The 15405-nt window shown below is 52.8% G+C and overlaps 1 protein-coding gene across 7 annotated transcripts in view; it reads left to right on the top strand.

Moving 5' to 3' along the window:
- The window catches only part of TNRC6C (trinucleotide repeat containing adaptor 6C), a 289499-nt gene that overhangs the window by 162102 nt on the left and 111992 nt on the right, over nucleotides 1-15405 (top strand). The window contains exon 1 of one of the 7 annotated variants that reach the window (XM_068654967.1): nucleotides 11605-11735. The exons of the other annotated variants lie outside the window; for them this stretch is intronic. The gene's annotated coding sequence lies outside the window, so the exon portion shown is untranslated. Of the gene's footprint in view, nucleotides 1-11604; nucleotides 11736-15405 lie in introns of those variants that run through there. 7 annotated transcript variants of the gene reach the window in all.

The following is a 15405-nucleotide window of genomic DNA, read 5'->3' as shown; positions in this document are numbered from 1 at the left end:
TGGATTGTGAGAGCTGTGTGAAAGCCCTGGCTGCAGGACACCAAGCACTGCCCCAGGCAGATGCAGCCCTCACCAGCCCCGAGGGCATCCCCCGCTGGATCCCAGGGCCTCTGCTTGTCCAAACCTGCCCCCAGAAGCTGACCCCATTTTCCGAGACCTTATTACCAGCACGGTAATTGCGGGCTGGAAATGAGACCCCAGCCTTCAAAGCGCGGCTCAGCGCCGGCAGGATGAGCTGCCCGGCCAGCCCTGCTCAGCTCCTGCCTGAAATGATGTTTGACTACAGGCCATGAAATGTTATTCATCCTTCCCCATCTCCCTCCCATCTGCTTCTATTCAGATTCAGCTCCGAGCAGCAGCAGCAGCAGGTATATGAAACGGATTTTCAGGTGTTCGTGTGCCTTTCTCTTCTCTTTCTTTTCCCCCCAGCTCCCCTTTTATCCGGCAGGAAGCAGCATGAAAGGCAACGCAAACGAGAATCGGAGAGAAAGTGCTGGATTTCAGGCAATCTGTTCACACAGCGGTGTGTGAGCCGCTAACACGGGGCCGTGGGGTCCCAAAATCTGCCTCTGCCAGGGGGTGACGGCCACGGGCGGCGTGGGAAGGGTGCGTGGAGGCAGCCGCTGGGCACCGGCTCCCCTCTCCCCCCGCTCCCTGGCAGGAGCAATTTCACGGCTCCCGTCATCTGTGGACAGTCAGAGAAAGGGGAGATCAGAAATGACAAATATCTGCATTACCTTCGGAGATTAAAATGCCACCAAATGTTCTTTTAATAGGAAACCCCCAGTGGTTCTGTGTAAGAGACAGCTTCCTTTTTTATTTATTTGAAAGGACAAAATGTGCAGGAAAAAAAAAAAAAAACAGGCAAAAATGTGGAGGGAGGGGGAACAGGGAGGCTACCGTGAAAAGCAGGCTGGATATCGGAGCCGGACATCTCCCATTTGCATGGATAATTGATAATCATCTATTTTCCCCCACCAGTCAAAAAACAGAGCGCATTTTAAATAGACAGCACCAGCTCTTGCCATTTCCTCGTCAGCGTTATCTCATTAGGATCAATACTTCTCTTTGCCTTTCTCTAAGCCTGGGAAAATCAGGGGGATGGATTTCCTCTAACAGGATAAAACCCTCGCAGAGTACTTTGGAGAGGTGAGATAAGAAATTAACATTAGGAAACGCGATGGCTATCTCGAGCAGAGGGTTTGCATCTGAATGGTGTCGGAAGCTGCTCCCAGCACATCTACATCCTCAACCAGCAGCCGCCCGCCCCCATCTGCAGCCCCAGGGTGCAGAAGCTCACCGGGGCATTGCTTTGCCCAGATGTGCCCCCCAGAGTGAGCACCCTGCTCCAAAATCCGCTGTCTGCAGGGTTTGCAGGGCAAATGTGGGCAGGGGAAAAGGGACGGGGCGGTGCAGAGGGCGTGCAGCTGGGGGGGCTTGAGCTGAGCCTGGGGTACGACCACAGGAGAGGGCGAGGGGAGTGCCCGTGGAGCTGCCCTGGCTGGGGGAATTTTAAAGTGTTGAAGGAGGAGAGGAGGAGAGGGGATCGCTCCCCAGAGCGTGCGGGAGCCCTGCTCCTGGGCCTGCTTTGGCTGTGGATGGCGAACGGAGCAGGAGGATGCTGGAGCCGGCTGAGGAGGGGTGGGAGCTGACAGCTCGGGAGCAAATGAGACATGACAGAAAGGGGGGAGATAATTTAACAGGCTTGGCCTGATGTTGTCCTTCAAAGCCGTGTCTTGATTTTCTCTTGCTTTAGATTTGTCAGATCTGATTTTCCCCAGAAGGCGGAGGGGGAGCGCTCTGCTCTGCGCACTGCACGGAGGTGCCCGCGCAGCCTCCTCTTGCTCTGCCAAGCCATGAGCGCTCACGAGGGTTTGATTTTAAAGGACTGGACGCACTTCAGTGTTGTTCTAATGACTCCTCCCTCATCAATTGCCTCCTCGAGAGCCGCTGTGCTATTTTTGCTCAGAGTTTCAAAACAATTCCCCCTGCCCAAAGCAGAAACCGAGTGCAGGAAATGTCAGGAGCTGCCAGCTTCACCACAGGCACCAAAAAACGAGATTTGGAGCAAAAGCATTTGGCAACCTTGGCTTTCTGGGACACCAAAGGCTGGCTGGGGACAGAGTTCCTCTTCCCCTGGGATCACACAGTCTCTTTTGTGACTGGATTCCCCCATGGCAGGATTGCTGTGTGCAGGCAGTGGGAAACCTGGCAGCGTTTGGGGATGGGCTGTGCCCCCTGCTCCGAGGGGCTGAACCCCTCGAGGGCTTTTGCCGTTCACCCCAAAGGCGAGGTTTGTATCTGCAGGTTTGTGGGTGCCCGTATCTCCATGCCGTGCCCCACACGGTGTGCTCGTGGCAGGGGGTTGAGGTCGATGTGTAAAACCGAGCCCTGCTGGGCATGGGTTCATGCCATCCTGGTGCTACCCTGCCCTTATTTTGTACCTGAAGTGCTGGTATTGAAGCATTTCTTAAACTTGCCTGTGGCAAATGGCTTGGGAAGACATAAAAAACTCTCATAAAAAGCTTTTTTGTGTGGCTGGTCCTGGCGGAGCTCCTGTGCCACGGGGTCCTACGGAGCTGAGGCTGCAGCCTGCCCCGTGGGAGGGCAGAGGCTGCGTGCAGCTTCCCCAAACCCAAACCTGCCCACGGCCAGGAGCTCTGTGGTGCAGGGGGAGGCGAGGTTCGCGTTGCCGTTTCCCTGTGGGTGTCTGTTTTGTCTCTTCGGGCCGGGCTGTCCGGAGCCCCAGGTGAGAAATGCGGCCGGTGCCCAGGGCACCGCGCGGGCGCTGAGGCACAGCCCCACGGGAGCTCTGATGTGGGGCTCGTGTGTCTGCGCGGTGGTTTAAGTTCCTTCCCCACATCCCAACCTCCTGGCCAGAGCCAGGCAGGGATTAGAAGAGGTTTGCCACAAAAAGCAAACCGAATGAATGAAAGCAACCAAAGCACGTCCTGGTGGTGAACTCAGCGAGGGCAGAAGCTGCTGCTTGTGGGAGGTGGTGGCGCCCGGCCCTCGCTGCTGCCCTGGGGACACCCGCGTGTTCTGCGGGGGCTGCCCCGTCCCAAATCCGTCGCTTTGGGGGCAGACGATGCAGCAGGAAGGCTGGGGAGCCCAGCCTGCAGAGCACCAGCTCCTGGGTGGTGCAAACACGGCTTTACTCGCTCGGTTGCAAAGTGCAGGACCACTGAGCTGACCGAGAGCCACATCCACGGCATCGTCTGATGCCCTCCTCAGTAGGTGAGGGAGGCTGCCCCAGGACCTGGCACACGAGGGAGGTGAGGCCTTTGCTTGCCAGGACGCTGCGTGGTGATTTTTCACACCCCTTTGAGCCATTTTGCTGATTCTTTTATTTTTAATTGGCTCCCCTTGGAAAACCCGTGCTGCAGCCTGTGTCCTCGCAGCATTTTGTGCCAATGCTGCTGGCAGCAGTGAGCTGGGCGCTGCACAGGGTGTGTGAGGGGCTGGGGTCACCTCACACAGCCCGTCCCTAACCTCGGAAGGCATTTTGCACAGAGATTTTAGCCTGCGGTGGGTCTGGTGCTAGCAGGGATGCCCACATGTTGCATGCTGCTGTAGGGGCGGTGACGAGCAGGTTTGCTTTGTCCCCTGGAAGAGCAGGGGAAGCCTCTCCTCAGCCTTGCACTGGAGCAGCACGGTGCTGCAATGCAAAGGAAGGCGAGTGGTGGGACGCTCTTCAGAAATTGGGTGGAAATTGGGGTACTGGGAGGAAATCAGGGTCTGCTGCCTGTCCCTCGCCATGCAGAAGGGACACATGTGATAGCAGTGGGGTTCATTTTAGGAAGGACGCTGTGCACAACGCCCTGTTTGTTTCACTTGGCTGAGGTTTGGCTATGTGCAGCGTGGCTCTGTGGGGATCAGCCGTGATTTCTCCGCTGTGTGTGTAGGTGCAGCGAGGCAGCACCCACCCGCCCTCACTGCCACCATCGTCCTTCTACAAAACACCCCCTGGGAGCCGTGGCTCCCATCTCAGCATTGCCCCCGGGTGCTGCATCCCCCTCGCGAGCAGCCCCTTGCAGTGGGGTTTGCAGCAGGGCTCAGCCCGCGGCTGCCAGGAGCCGGCACAAAGAGCAGCCGAGCAAAGGCAGCAAACAAAAAGAAATCCTTTGCACGCTTCGCTGCCTCCCCTTCCTCCCTCGCTCTCCTCATCTCTCCCCAGCCCCCATTTCAGTTCAATGCTGCTGGGACCTGTTGCTGCTGCGGCTGGCTCAGGACAGAGCCCGCAGCCACAAATGTCTCCGTCCCCTCCGTCCCCCAGGCAGGCTGCCTGCCTGCTGCTGTAGACGTGCTTTTAACCAGCCTTTAAAGATAATAAAAGGACCTACAAAGCCTAATGTGAGTCAAAGTGTTTTCAAGAAATGTCAGCTGCCACACGTCTCTATTTAAATAGGATTTTTTTTCTTCTTTTTTTCTCCAGCCTGCGTTTGTAAAGCAAAAAGAAAAAAAAAAAAGGACAAAACTACCACACTGCTGTGCTAATTCATGAAAATGCCATGGAAAGTGGTGGTGAGAAGTAAAAAGGGAAAAGGAGAAATGACCAGGTCAGCTGCACTGCCAAGGATGAGTGAGGCGCTGAGAGGCTGAACAGAAAACGTGGTGTTTGAAGGGATTTGGGGCCTGATGGAACGCCTTGCTTTGCTCTGTGCTTCCCCTGCTATTGTATTGCGCACGATGCACATGTGAGCAGACATGGCCCCTGCCTCTGTGCTCCAGCAGTGCACTTTTGTACCTTGCAAGGAAAAAGATAGATGCAAAAAAAAATGTGGGTTTTATATTTTTGTAAGTGACATCTTGCTTTCAAAGCCTTTGTCTCCTGTCCCGGTCCAAGGCCTGGGCTGTAATCTGGGTTTGATCTAGTTCCTGGGCAACAAATCTCCTCGTGGCCTGCTCTGCCCTATTCTCACTCAGCGTGCTTCCTGCTGGAGACCTCCCTCCAGTATGAGCCCTGGGTTGAGATTTCCGTTTGCAGGTTAAAAAAAATAATAATACTACTACTAAAAATGTCCTTGCCTTGGCCAGAGCTCTGCTCCGCGCTTCCTTTCGCTGGCTGGGTGTAACCGCTGGGGTGAGCATCCTGGGGAGGAGGAGAGCCAGCACTTGGTGCAGTGCATGCAGGCGTTGCACCCAGCTGGCAGGGAGGTGGGCTTGGGCTGGGCAATCCCTTGTGGCCGTAGGCACAGAGCAGAATTGTCCCCAGGGGGATGTCCCCAGGGAGCTGTCACCCCAGGGGATGTCCCCCCAGGGGCTGGCTGCGGCATCCCTGCTTAGGAGGGATTTTCATCCCCAGGGCAGCAGGGGATGTCCCAGCTCTGCATGGTGTCCCCTTTCCCTCTGATCCCGGAGCTCGGATGCTCCTCGGAGTAACAAAACCTCATGTCCGTGTGGGGAAGGACCCGTGGTCCCAACCGGCCGAGCGCTCCTGCGTGACCGCGCGCCAGCAGCCCTGGCGGCTGTCGGCATGGAGCGAGCCCATTAGCTGAGTTACCGCCGTCATTTCATAATGGGATGGGGAGCGCTCGGGAGATGATAGAAGTGTGTAATTAAACCAAGTCTATCTGAGGATCTTCCATTACGGCATGGTAATTTCTGGATCTCGACATCCTTCTTTCCTTTTTTTAGAAGTCGGAGAAAAGGGAGATGTGAGCACGGTTGCGCTTGAAGCCTTAGGTAGTGCACCTTCATGGTCATAAATCCCTGCATATTTATCATCCAGGGCAGTTAACCTTGCAAATCAGATTACACAGATGATGATATGCCTCGCCTCTACCTGGCTGGCAGGAAGGAGAGCTGCCGGGGAGGAGAGGCGCGCGTTGCAGCGGCGGAATGTGTCGTGTATAGGAATTTAGCAGCATCCTTCTGAATAAATGGAGAGCTCTCCTCTGGGACTCACTGTTTTTTATTGCAGAAGCTATTAAAACTCCATCAGAGCAGTAGGGTTCAGGGCAGCAGGTTTTGTGTGTTTGCAGATGGTAGTTAACCTGGTTATTTAGAGTCCAGCTGTAGATGTTTCTCCGTATCCATGAGCTGCAAAGAGTCAAGGCACAGCAGTTTGCAAATTCCCCTTCCATGCTCCACTTCCAAAATTTGCTGTTTTTTGGCCGTTGCTCGGGGATCTTTTTGTGATTCTTGCTGCAGATTTGTGAATACCCGGTGTGACAAAATGCTGCAGGAATCAGCAAAACCTAGGAGCAGATCTGCAACATTCCCCCTGTCTGCCTTAAGCGGGCAGGAGCCAGCGGTTTAAAGACAAAGCCAAAAGCCCGGGTTTTTCCCGAGAAAAGGCTGTGCTGGAAGATGCTAGGAGGCTGATGACAGCTGACCTGCACAAAACAGGGATGCCTGGCCCATGGCAGTGCTGGCTGAAATGCAGCATTTGGCTCTGTGCCTGCACTGCCAGTGGCTGTCCATGCAGCTCCGCGTACAGCAGCGGTCACGAAGCGCATCTGCACCCACAACAGCGAGCGCCTGGCGTGTGGAGCTCCAAACTCCCTCGTGCAATCCCAGCCCTGTACTCGCAGGGAATGGCAGCGCCTGCTTGGCCCCGTTCTGACCCACGCTGTTGTTGTTGGGAGGAGATAAGCCTTACTTCATGCAGACGGGTGTGTTGGGGCAGGGAGGGATCTGAGCTTGCAAAGTTTGGATTCTCATGAAAGAATGTCTCCGGGCTTGCACTGAGTTTGGCTCACGGCTCTCAGGATTACAGGGAGACAAGAAGAATGGTAGATTTGCATGACCCTTCTTTTCTTTCAGCTGAAGCTCTCGGCATTTTGATGCAAACAAGTGACCCGTGAGGCTGCGGCCGCTGGAGTGCCACTTGCTGAGATGTGTGCGAGCGCTCGGCACGTCCTGCTCTCTGCCGCCAGGGCCTTTTGTTATCCCATAACTCTTCCACCAACTTCCCAGGTCCTTTTCTTCTGTTGCTTTGAAAACTTCAGCTCCCCTTGCTAATTAAATATCCCTTTTCCAGCACCACCATCGCCTGCTGCTCCCAGGCTCGCAGCGTGAGCAGGACAGCGGCAGTACCCGGGTAGCGGAGGGGTGGGCGCCAGGGGGGCGGTCAGACAGCACGGGGTGATGAGAACTGGGCAGTGAGGGACTGCAGCAAGAGAAAGGCAGCACAAAAGGCCAAGTCTGGTGAAAAAAATCGAGTCTGGTGTCAGAAAGCATGACTCTGGCTTGTTAAGCAATCCATACAGGGTTTCCTTTTCTTCTCCTGTGGCTTTTCAGGTTTTTTATAGCGATGCCTGGGTCATATTTCCCCCCTTGTTGTGGCAGCAAAGACAGGGCTGTGCCCCTCCTTCCTGCCTGCTTTTATGAAGCTTTCCTTACCCGGTGACCACAACCCCTCCGGCAGGGCTGTGTCGCTGCAGGAATTGGGGCTTTTTGAGCAGATCTTGGGCACGCTGGCAATTTGGGGTGAATTTCCCCTCGCTGCCCTGCGTTAAGACAAAGGCGGAGCAGGCTGAAGCACGGTGGAGATGCAGCAGCTGTGAGACAGAGCACAACCTCCCAGGTTTAACGGTGGGAGTCCGACCCCCAGGAGTTGGTTTTCAATGTCCAATGAGTTCCTATTGCGACTGGCAAGCCGCTGGGACGTGGATCTGAGTAAAATCCTCTCCTCCCCATATATCTTACAATTTTGCTAATGGGAAAGGAGTAATGAGTGCAATCATCGCTGCAGCCTGCCCTCTCCATCAGGAGTATCTATTGCGTGGACTTTATTACACTGCCCCACAGAAACGAGGTTAGGGAGAGTGGTCAAGAGGTGATGCGATCCTTTATTTCTAAATGCCCGTAGAAGTGCGTCCTGGGAAGTGGGGATCTGATTTGCAATTGCTCAAAGGACGCAGGAGAGAGAGAAATGAACAAATCAGCTATGGAAATTATACCCTTGCCTTCCCACTTAGGAAAACATTATCTGTTCACCCTGGTAGAGGTCTGGATAATGATAAATGGGTACTAATGGAAAAGAGTAAGTAGACCTGCCACTCATCGTTACGTACTTCCCATTCCTTAACCCAGCCCGTGTCAGGAGCATTGGGCTGGGGGCTGAACCTTTGTGCTCTTGCTCACTTGTGGAAAGAATTAGAGGGGCTGCTTAGAGTTGCCTTCGTTTTGCAGCAGCCCCTTGTTTTGAGTTTTGCTTCCTTTCCTTAGCATGGCTACAGCGATTAGATTTGCCCCAGTGTGACAATGAGAAGACCTTTTTTTTTTTTTTTTTAAAAATCATTTTTGCAAATGATTCTACTTTAATACTTTATATACTTCACTGAAGAGTGAATTCTCTCAGTGCTGATCGTCACTGCGAGCAGAAGTAGGGCTGGGGCTGAGAGTTTCTGAATTTGGGTATGTTTGAACCAAACCCGAGCCTCACGATGGATGGGATCAGCCGAACCCATCCCTCAAACCTTCAGGGCAGGTTGTAACTCATTGAAAATCCAGAGCAGTTTCCTTTCTCCTTGCTCCTTTCTCCTTCACTAAACATGCAAACCCCATTCTTTTGACAATTAGTCTCAAACATGTTCGCGCTCTTCCTATCTATTATTGCTTACCTTAGTAATCTCCTTCCATTGTATGGCACTTCTTCTATCAGGCATTAATATATTTCTCTAAGGTAATCTTTAAATATCCAGGCTGGTTTTGGAAAGGGGAAGATATTGTTGGTCTTTTCTAATTCATTTGTTTTAAGGGAGTCTTAGAGAAAGGGTTACATGTATTTATTATGAAAACGCAGCAGCATTTTAATAAGAAAATGCTGCGTTAAATATATATCTCATGTATTTATTTCTGCGAAAATTCATATTGTTCAATCTCTGGGTGAAAGCCAAGCACTTGTAATAGTTACCTGACATGATGTGGCCCTGTGACAGAAAGTCTAATGAAGACTTTCTTGATAGGAATGTAATTGTAAAGAAAAAAAATGATTAAAAAATTGGTTCCAGTGCTCTGCGATCCAAGAGTTCATTTGTTTCCTCATTCATGCACTAAACAAGTCCCTAATTAATCTTGAACCTTGGAGAAAGGAGACTAGATTGGCATCTTCTGAATATGAACGCACTTCTCATTTTGGAAAGTTTGAAGAGGCTCTTAAGCATTCTCTTTTAATGGTATTTTTGCAAGGGTTTAAAGTGGCTTCATTAGCCTGCCAAAGCCGCTAATTGCATTACCATATTTTTAAACTTCGGAGGTTCGTTTTTTTTCCAAAAAGAAAAAAAAAAAAAAAAAGGAAAGAAAGAAAAAAAAAAAAAAAAGCTTAATCTGCTGGCTTCAAGGACCCGAAGCACTTGGTGAATTGCGCAGTCCCCAGGCGGTGGCGGTGCCTGGTCCGTGCGGTGCCGGCTGTGCCCAGGGCACGGCCACGGTGACCTGAGGGTGCCTGGAGCTCACCCCCGAAGGCCTCAGCTTGAGACCACGCTGCTTTGGCTTTACGTTAGGCACCGAGGCACTGATCGTGTGTCATCGATGCCCTTCGGCATCCAGGGGAGCTTGCACGGGGCCAGAGCCCGCAGGAGCATGCCGTGAGGGTCTGCGGGCAGCAGCCCTCTGAAGCGTCGGGCTGTAAGGAGGACAAGTGGCGGTGCTGTTGACTCGGGTCCCTCTGTGCTTTGAGGTGGGAAGGATCAGGTAAAAGCCTCAGCCGGAAAGTGGCGGCCAAGTTCAGAGTACGGTGGCGTTGGCCCAGCTGCTCTCGCTGCAGCAAATTGCCATCTGAACTCCAGCGGGGTCACTTCCCCCAGCCGTGCTTGTGTGCGGCCCCGGGGCGGCTTATCTAAGGTAATATGAAGAATACGAACAAGATAAGATAAGGTTGTTAGCCCCAAACAATGCTATCAGCCTGTGATTTTAGCTGCCAACCCACGCCATACTGACAGCGAGGGATAAAAGAAAAACTAAAACTCCAGCCTTGGAGACTTCTAACAGCCGTGCTAAAACCCGCACGAGAGCTGCGAGAAGAAATATTATCCTGGCGGGGGGAAGGGGGTGGAGGAGAACCAAGGGCACCAAGAAGAAAATACAGCTCACGGTTGAGGGAGTCTTTTTTTTTTTTTTTTTTTTTTTTTCCTTTGCAAATGTGTTCTTGCTCATTTCATTGTGAGCACCGCGATATATTATCAGCTCTCACGGAAGGGAAGAGTCGTCGGGGTTTCATTAGTTATGTTTATGCCAATAGAAATAAATCTTGGCCGTCATCGGAACAGGTTTGTTCGCACTCCCAGCCCCGTCTGGGGAATTTGCCTGGCCACGTCCCTGTTGTGCTGGTGGAGCAGATACAGTTTGAGATATACTTTGGCCTTATTGATTTGAAGGCTTCTTCATTACTTCTACAGCGCTGCAGATCAATAGCTGAGCCTAGAGCAGCATAATAGATTTTTTTAGAAAATCAATTAAACAGAATATTTTTAACAGAGCCGAGTGCGGAATGGTGTTGCATTTTGATATGTGTGCCTTCAGCTCTGCTGCAGTCACCTGCCAGCCCCAACGCCACGCTAAGGGACGGCAGCCTTTGTTCGGTGTCCGCGTGCTGTGGTATTCGTGCCTAACCTCCACAGGAGGAGGAAAGATTGGAGATTAGAAACGAGAACCACCCAGCTTTTCTCCTGCAAAACCCATATTCATCACCGCAGCCTTGCTGGAAAGTGAAATAATGTTTGTGGTCTTAGCTCAGTCCCTGGTGGACAATAACTCAGTAAAAATATACCCAAATCTGTCATGCTTTTTCCTTGCTCCGTGTCTCTGAACACAAGAGACACGAGCTCCTTTTAAATTAGCTTTCATGCTTGAAGGGTTTCCTGGGGCGTGCAGAGCCCCATCGTGTCCCCCTGGGGATGAGGACAAATTCCCCACTGATTTTGCTGGGGACTGGGGGCAGGCAGCAACGTGGTCAGACTATAAAAGCCACCCGGGAGGTGGGATGGGGTCACTGCAGGCGTGCTGGCCTGCAGGGTGAGGAAGTGCTTGCCCAGCTGCTGGCTGCCCTTAGCTTTTGTGAGAAAATGAGCAGTGTTTGAAGGAAATGAGGTCCTTGGCCCAGAGGATGGGTCCTGAGCACCGTGTCGGTGGTGGCCCTGACCCAGGGGAGGTGGCTCTGGTGGCTGCGAGGCTCCCATGTCCCTGCCACGAGGCACGTGGTGACAGCCCTGGGGACTTTCACAGCAGCACAAGGGGTTAACGTGCTGTAGCAGAGGAAGGTAAATCCTCAAGGCAAGGAAATCACCTGTTTTCCAAAAGCTTTTCCCCAGTGGAAGGACAGACCGAAGGATCGTGGTGATCTTCTGAATGGTGACAGTGAGACCTTTCTTCAGTCACCAGGGCCCCCAGACGGGGCCGCTCGGGATCATCTTACAGGAAGCTAAACCCAACCTTTCCCTCCCTTATTCTTCTTTCTCCCTCCTTCCAACCTTCTCCGGCTCGACGCCAGCTGCTCTGGGCTGCCTCCCAGCCACTCTCCCACCATTTCGTCACGAGAGAGAGGTTGATTTATTTCTCTGACATATTTGCATGCCAAATGGCACAGGTGGGTATTTCCAGCACCTGCACCTTGAGGTCCCAGCACAGCAGCTGTAGCCGCATCGGGTTTGTTTGGTCGAGGCTTTCTTTGCTTTGCAAAGCGCAAATATTTGTAGACGCAATTACAAACGTACTTAGACCTGCTGCTGGAGGCTGCCGGGCTGCGAGGATTCCTCATCGATCTGAGCCAGCATCGATCCACACGCTGGGTAGGTGCTGAGGGGCTCCGGCTGCGGCACTGCTCCCGCTGTCCCACAGGCAGCAGCAGGAGAGCCCAGCCGTGGCCTTCATGAGCTGCAGGGAGGGAAGGAAACAGTCCAGGGACCGGGGATGAGGCTTACAGATTGGTGTGGTGGCCCCACTGAAGCTGTGGGTCACACCGGCTCACAGTGGAATCACGCAGGGTCACAGTGGGTTGGCCCCCCGGTAGTCAGCCCCATGGCCTTTGTGCCATGTGTTTGCGATGGCTCAGGGCTTGGTGGGTTCAGCCTTTTTGTGGTGTAGGGCTGAGGTGAGTCTCTGGCCTTTCCAAGGGCCATCACACACCATGATCCCACAGCAACCTTCCCCGCTGTGTACCCCAAAGGTGCAAACGCTCATTGCCAGAAGGTCCCATCCAGAGCACCCCAAATCACCTTCAAGCAAGGAGCCAAGGGGTTGTTTCCTGTCCAAGCCCCCATCTAGCCCAGAGAAGGGTGATGAGAGGTGGCCGATCCCATTCCCAGGAATAGCTTTGCCTCCAGCACAGGTCCTGGTGCTGGTCCTGCCCCACACATCTTCACCCAGGCAGCGCCGAGCTCCCAAGGGTGCCAGCACCATGGGTGATCCACCAGCCCACTGAGAAGAAGCTTCATCATTAGGAAGCCTTTTTTTTTTCCCCCAGTTATTTTTCAGCTCTTTATTTTCTTCCTGTTCTTAATTTGAGCTGTGTTCCTCAGAGCAGCTTCAGATCTGTCAGCCGCGCTGGAGGAACGCTTGTTTGTGTTTGAGTAACACGTGCTGGGGGAGGCGGCCGCGCCGTGCCTTGGAAGAGCGGGTCTGTTTGCTTTGGTGATAGCAGTGATATTTGGGAGAGACAGATGGAAGGCACTTTTTATTTTCTGCAGACACTTCATGATCCAAGCTGCTCATATTGTATAAGAGAGGCCAGATGCCTTGTTAATTCATAGACATGTTTACAGCATGGAGCTTCTAATAGGTGAATATGAATACTAAATAGTGATTAGTGCTTGTCTGACAGACGTCTCCCTCCTGACTGAAATTGGATCTAAATTTGACCTTTGGTGAGGGAGGAAGGTATTCCGGTATATAACAAGCTTTTTATTTATTTATTTATTATCTTCTCTGCATGTAGAAAGCCAAATCCTTCTCCCTTCAGCTGAAGGATAGATCTGCCCTTCAGACGTGCGTTCCTGTCCCCGTGCCACCACGGCTGCCTTGGGGTCCTGAAACCAAACCAGGATTAAAGGATTAGGGATGGGAGAGGCCACAGGCAGGGAAAAAAAAACTTAGCAGAGAGACTTAATTTAAGTGTAATCTGCAGTGCTGCTGGTGGAAGGGGCAGCATCCCTAAGGGCGTGGGCCACAGAGCAGCACGGAGATGCTGAGGGCCATTTGTCCCATCCATGAGGCTCTGCATCTCCTCCCTGCAGGACCCCAGCCATCCTTGCAGGAAAAAGTCATCGAGGGGAAGCATCCAGGGGATCATTAGCTGTCCTCGATGTGATATAGGCCCTGAAAACAAGAAGTGACCCAGGACCCCAGGAGGAGAGCACTGTTCAAAGCAGGGGCAGCAGGGTGGTTTGTGGAAAAGAAAGTGAGGAAAGCAGAAACAAGTCTCAAAAGTATTTTTGGGGGGGTAAACTGCTCTTTGGAGATAAGCAAGCACACACCTCTCATCATTTCTGAAGGAGGCCCTCGCACTTAGGGAATTGCAGCTTGCCTTTGGGAGGCTTGGGGGGTTCCGGGTGAGCTGCAAAGCGAGGGCTGGCCCATGTAAGGACCTCCCTGGGGAACATGACAGGTACTCTGCCCCCCTCAGTGCCAAGGGGACAGCCAAGGATGTTCATTGTGTTTGATGAGCATCGGAGCTCATCGCGGAGCTTTCCCCACGGCGGCAGGCACCCAGGACCCAGCAGCTGCATGTGAAGTGGCCGGATCCTGCCTCCTCCATGCTGGCTTTGAGCCTGCAAACCAGCACTGCCGGCTCCTCAGGAGACACAGACACAGCCCCTGCTCGTGATCACAGCAGGGTACAGCGCTTGGCTTGACTTGCTTTTATCCTTTCCTTTGCACTTTGTCCTGAAAGTGAGTTAAGCTTATTCCCCAATTAAGCCAGGACAGGATAAAATGTTTGCTCGGGGGAGGACTCTGTTTTGCTTTGTTTTTAAAAGGCTTGCTCTTGCTGTGAATGTGTTGGGTACAGCTGTCTGCAGAGGAAATCGTGTGGTTTTCTTCCCCTGTTTGTTGTTCAGATGTGAAGGTGCCGGGGATGTCTGCGCCCGGGGCAAGCCCAGCTCGGCTGTGAGGCAGCCACGGCCCCTGGCCTGCTCCCAGCCTCCCCCCACAGGGACACGGCTTTGGCAAACACACTCAAGGAGTAAACCTCTTGCTCCACGGACCAAAAGCCACATTTGCCCTCACACTGTGGCCTCTCGGCATGGAAAAAGGCCGATGAGTGAACAAGAAGGGAGGTCCTGGGCTAGGCCGCAGCGGGGCCACGCTCCCTCAGGTGGGAGCTGGCGGGGCAGGGACCTGGCCTTGGCCCTGGGGAGGAGGAGGAGGAGGAAGAGGAATTGCTGCATGAAACACCACAAAGCCTTGCTGGGAGCAGTGCTTTGGCAGCCAGAATCAGAACGATGTGCATCTATTGTCCACGTGTATAAATTACAGAAGCCTGTTGCAGGTTCTTCAGGGGTGCCAAAATGGCTCCTCGGTTCTGCGTCCCTAATGTTTGCACAGAGGCCCCGGCTCGGCTCCGGCTCTGAAGTTTGCCAAAGAAAATGACGGTGTTTGGAGCGGGGACCTTGGCTCAGACCTATCCTGAGTAATATTGTTTCTCTTGCTGCTGAAACCATCATGTGGTGCACTTGGTGGTGATGTCAGGTACTTGGGGACTGTAATTACTGTGTAACCCAGCAGCCTGCAGAGAGATGTCTCAGGAGGGGCAGCCATAGGGGAAAGAAAGAAAGAAAGAAAGAAAGTTCTTTATGAAATGCAGATGTTTTTAAATAGCTGTAATTAACTGAAAGGGATGCAGAGCGTTGCAGATATAAAAGCTAAATAGGCTTTTGTTTTTAGCCTTTTGCTGTGTGCTTTGAGGGGTCACTCAGTTGTGGTGCACAATTCCAGTCCTGTTTCATTGCCCCCTGCATCACCCTCGTGGTTTGGGTTCGGATTTTGTCAGGTTGCTTTTCCTTCCCCATCTGAAAGCTGAAAACCACCCAAATGTTGTGTGCAGGGCTCCATCCCCCCGCGGCGCTGCCTGGACAGTGGGTTCGGGGGAAGTGGGGAACGAGGCAGGACGGAGACCGTGGAAAAGAAAAACAAAACCCCCAGCGCCCGTAGCTGAATAGGAGCGGGCTCTCCAACCCCAAGTTATGAATTTTGTCAATGAAATTAGCCAACAATGTTTGGGAAAGAATAAAAATAAAGCAGCATGGGCTCAAAGGAAAGCCAGCAGAGCCGGGCAGTGAATGGGGGCTTTGTTCGGCCCCGACCCCTTCAATAGGCAGCCGGGAGCCCTGTGAGTCACTGCGAGGCGCTGGGGCTCCGCTAATGGGCCAGCGGAAAAATCCGCCTTGCTCTCGTTTGTCAGGCTGGCCAGCAAAAGGATAAAGTTAATTTACTGGTAAAGTCAGTTTGTTGGGTACGAAGAGG

This window comes from Anas acuta, chromosome 18, assembly GCF_963932015.1.
Source record: "Anas acuta chromosome 18, bAnaAcu1.1, whole genome shotgun sequence".
NCBI lineage: Eukaryota > Metazoa > Chordata > Aves > Anseriformes > Anatidae > Anas > Anas acuta.
The sequence above is the reverse complement of the archived record's forward strand: the minus strand, read 5'-3'. Positions and strand labels throughout refer to the sequence as shown.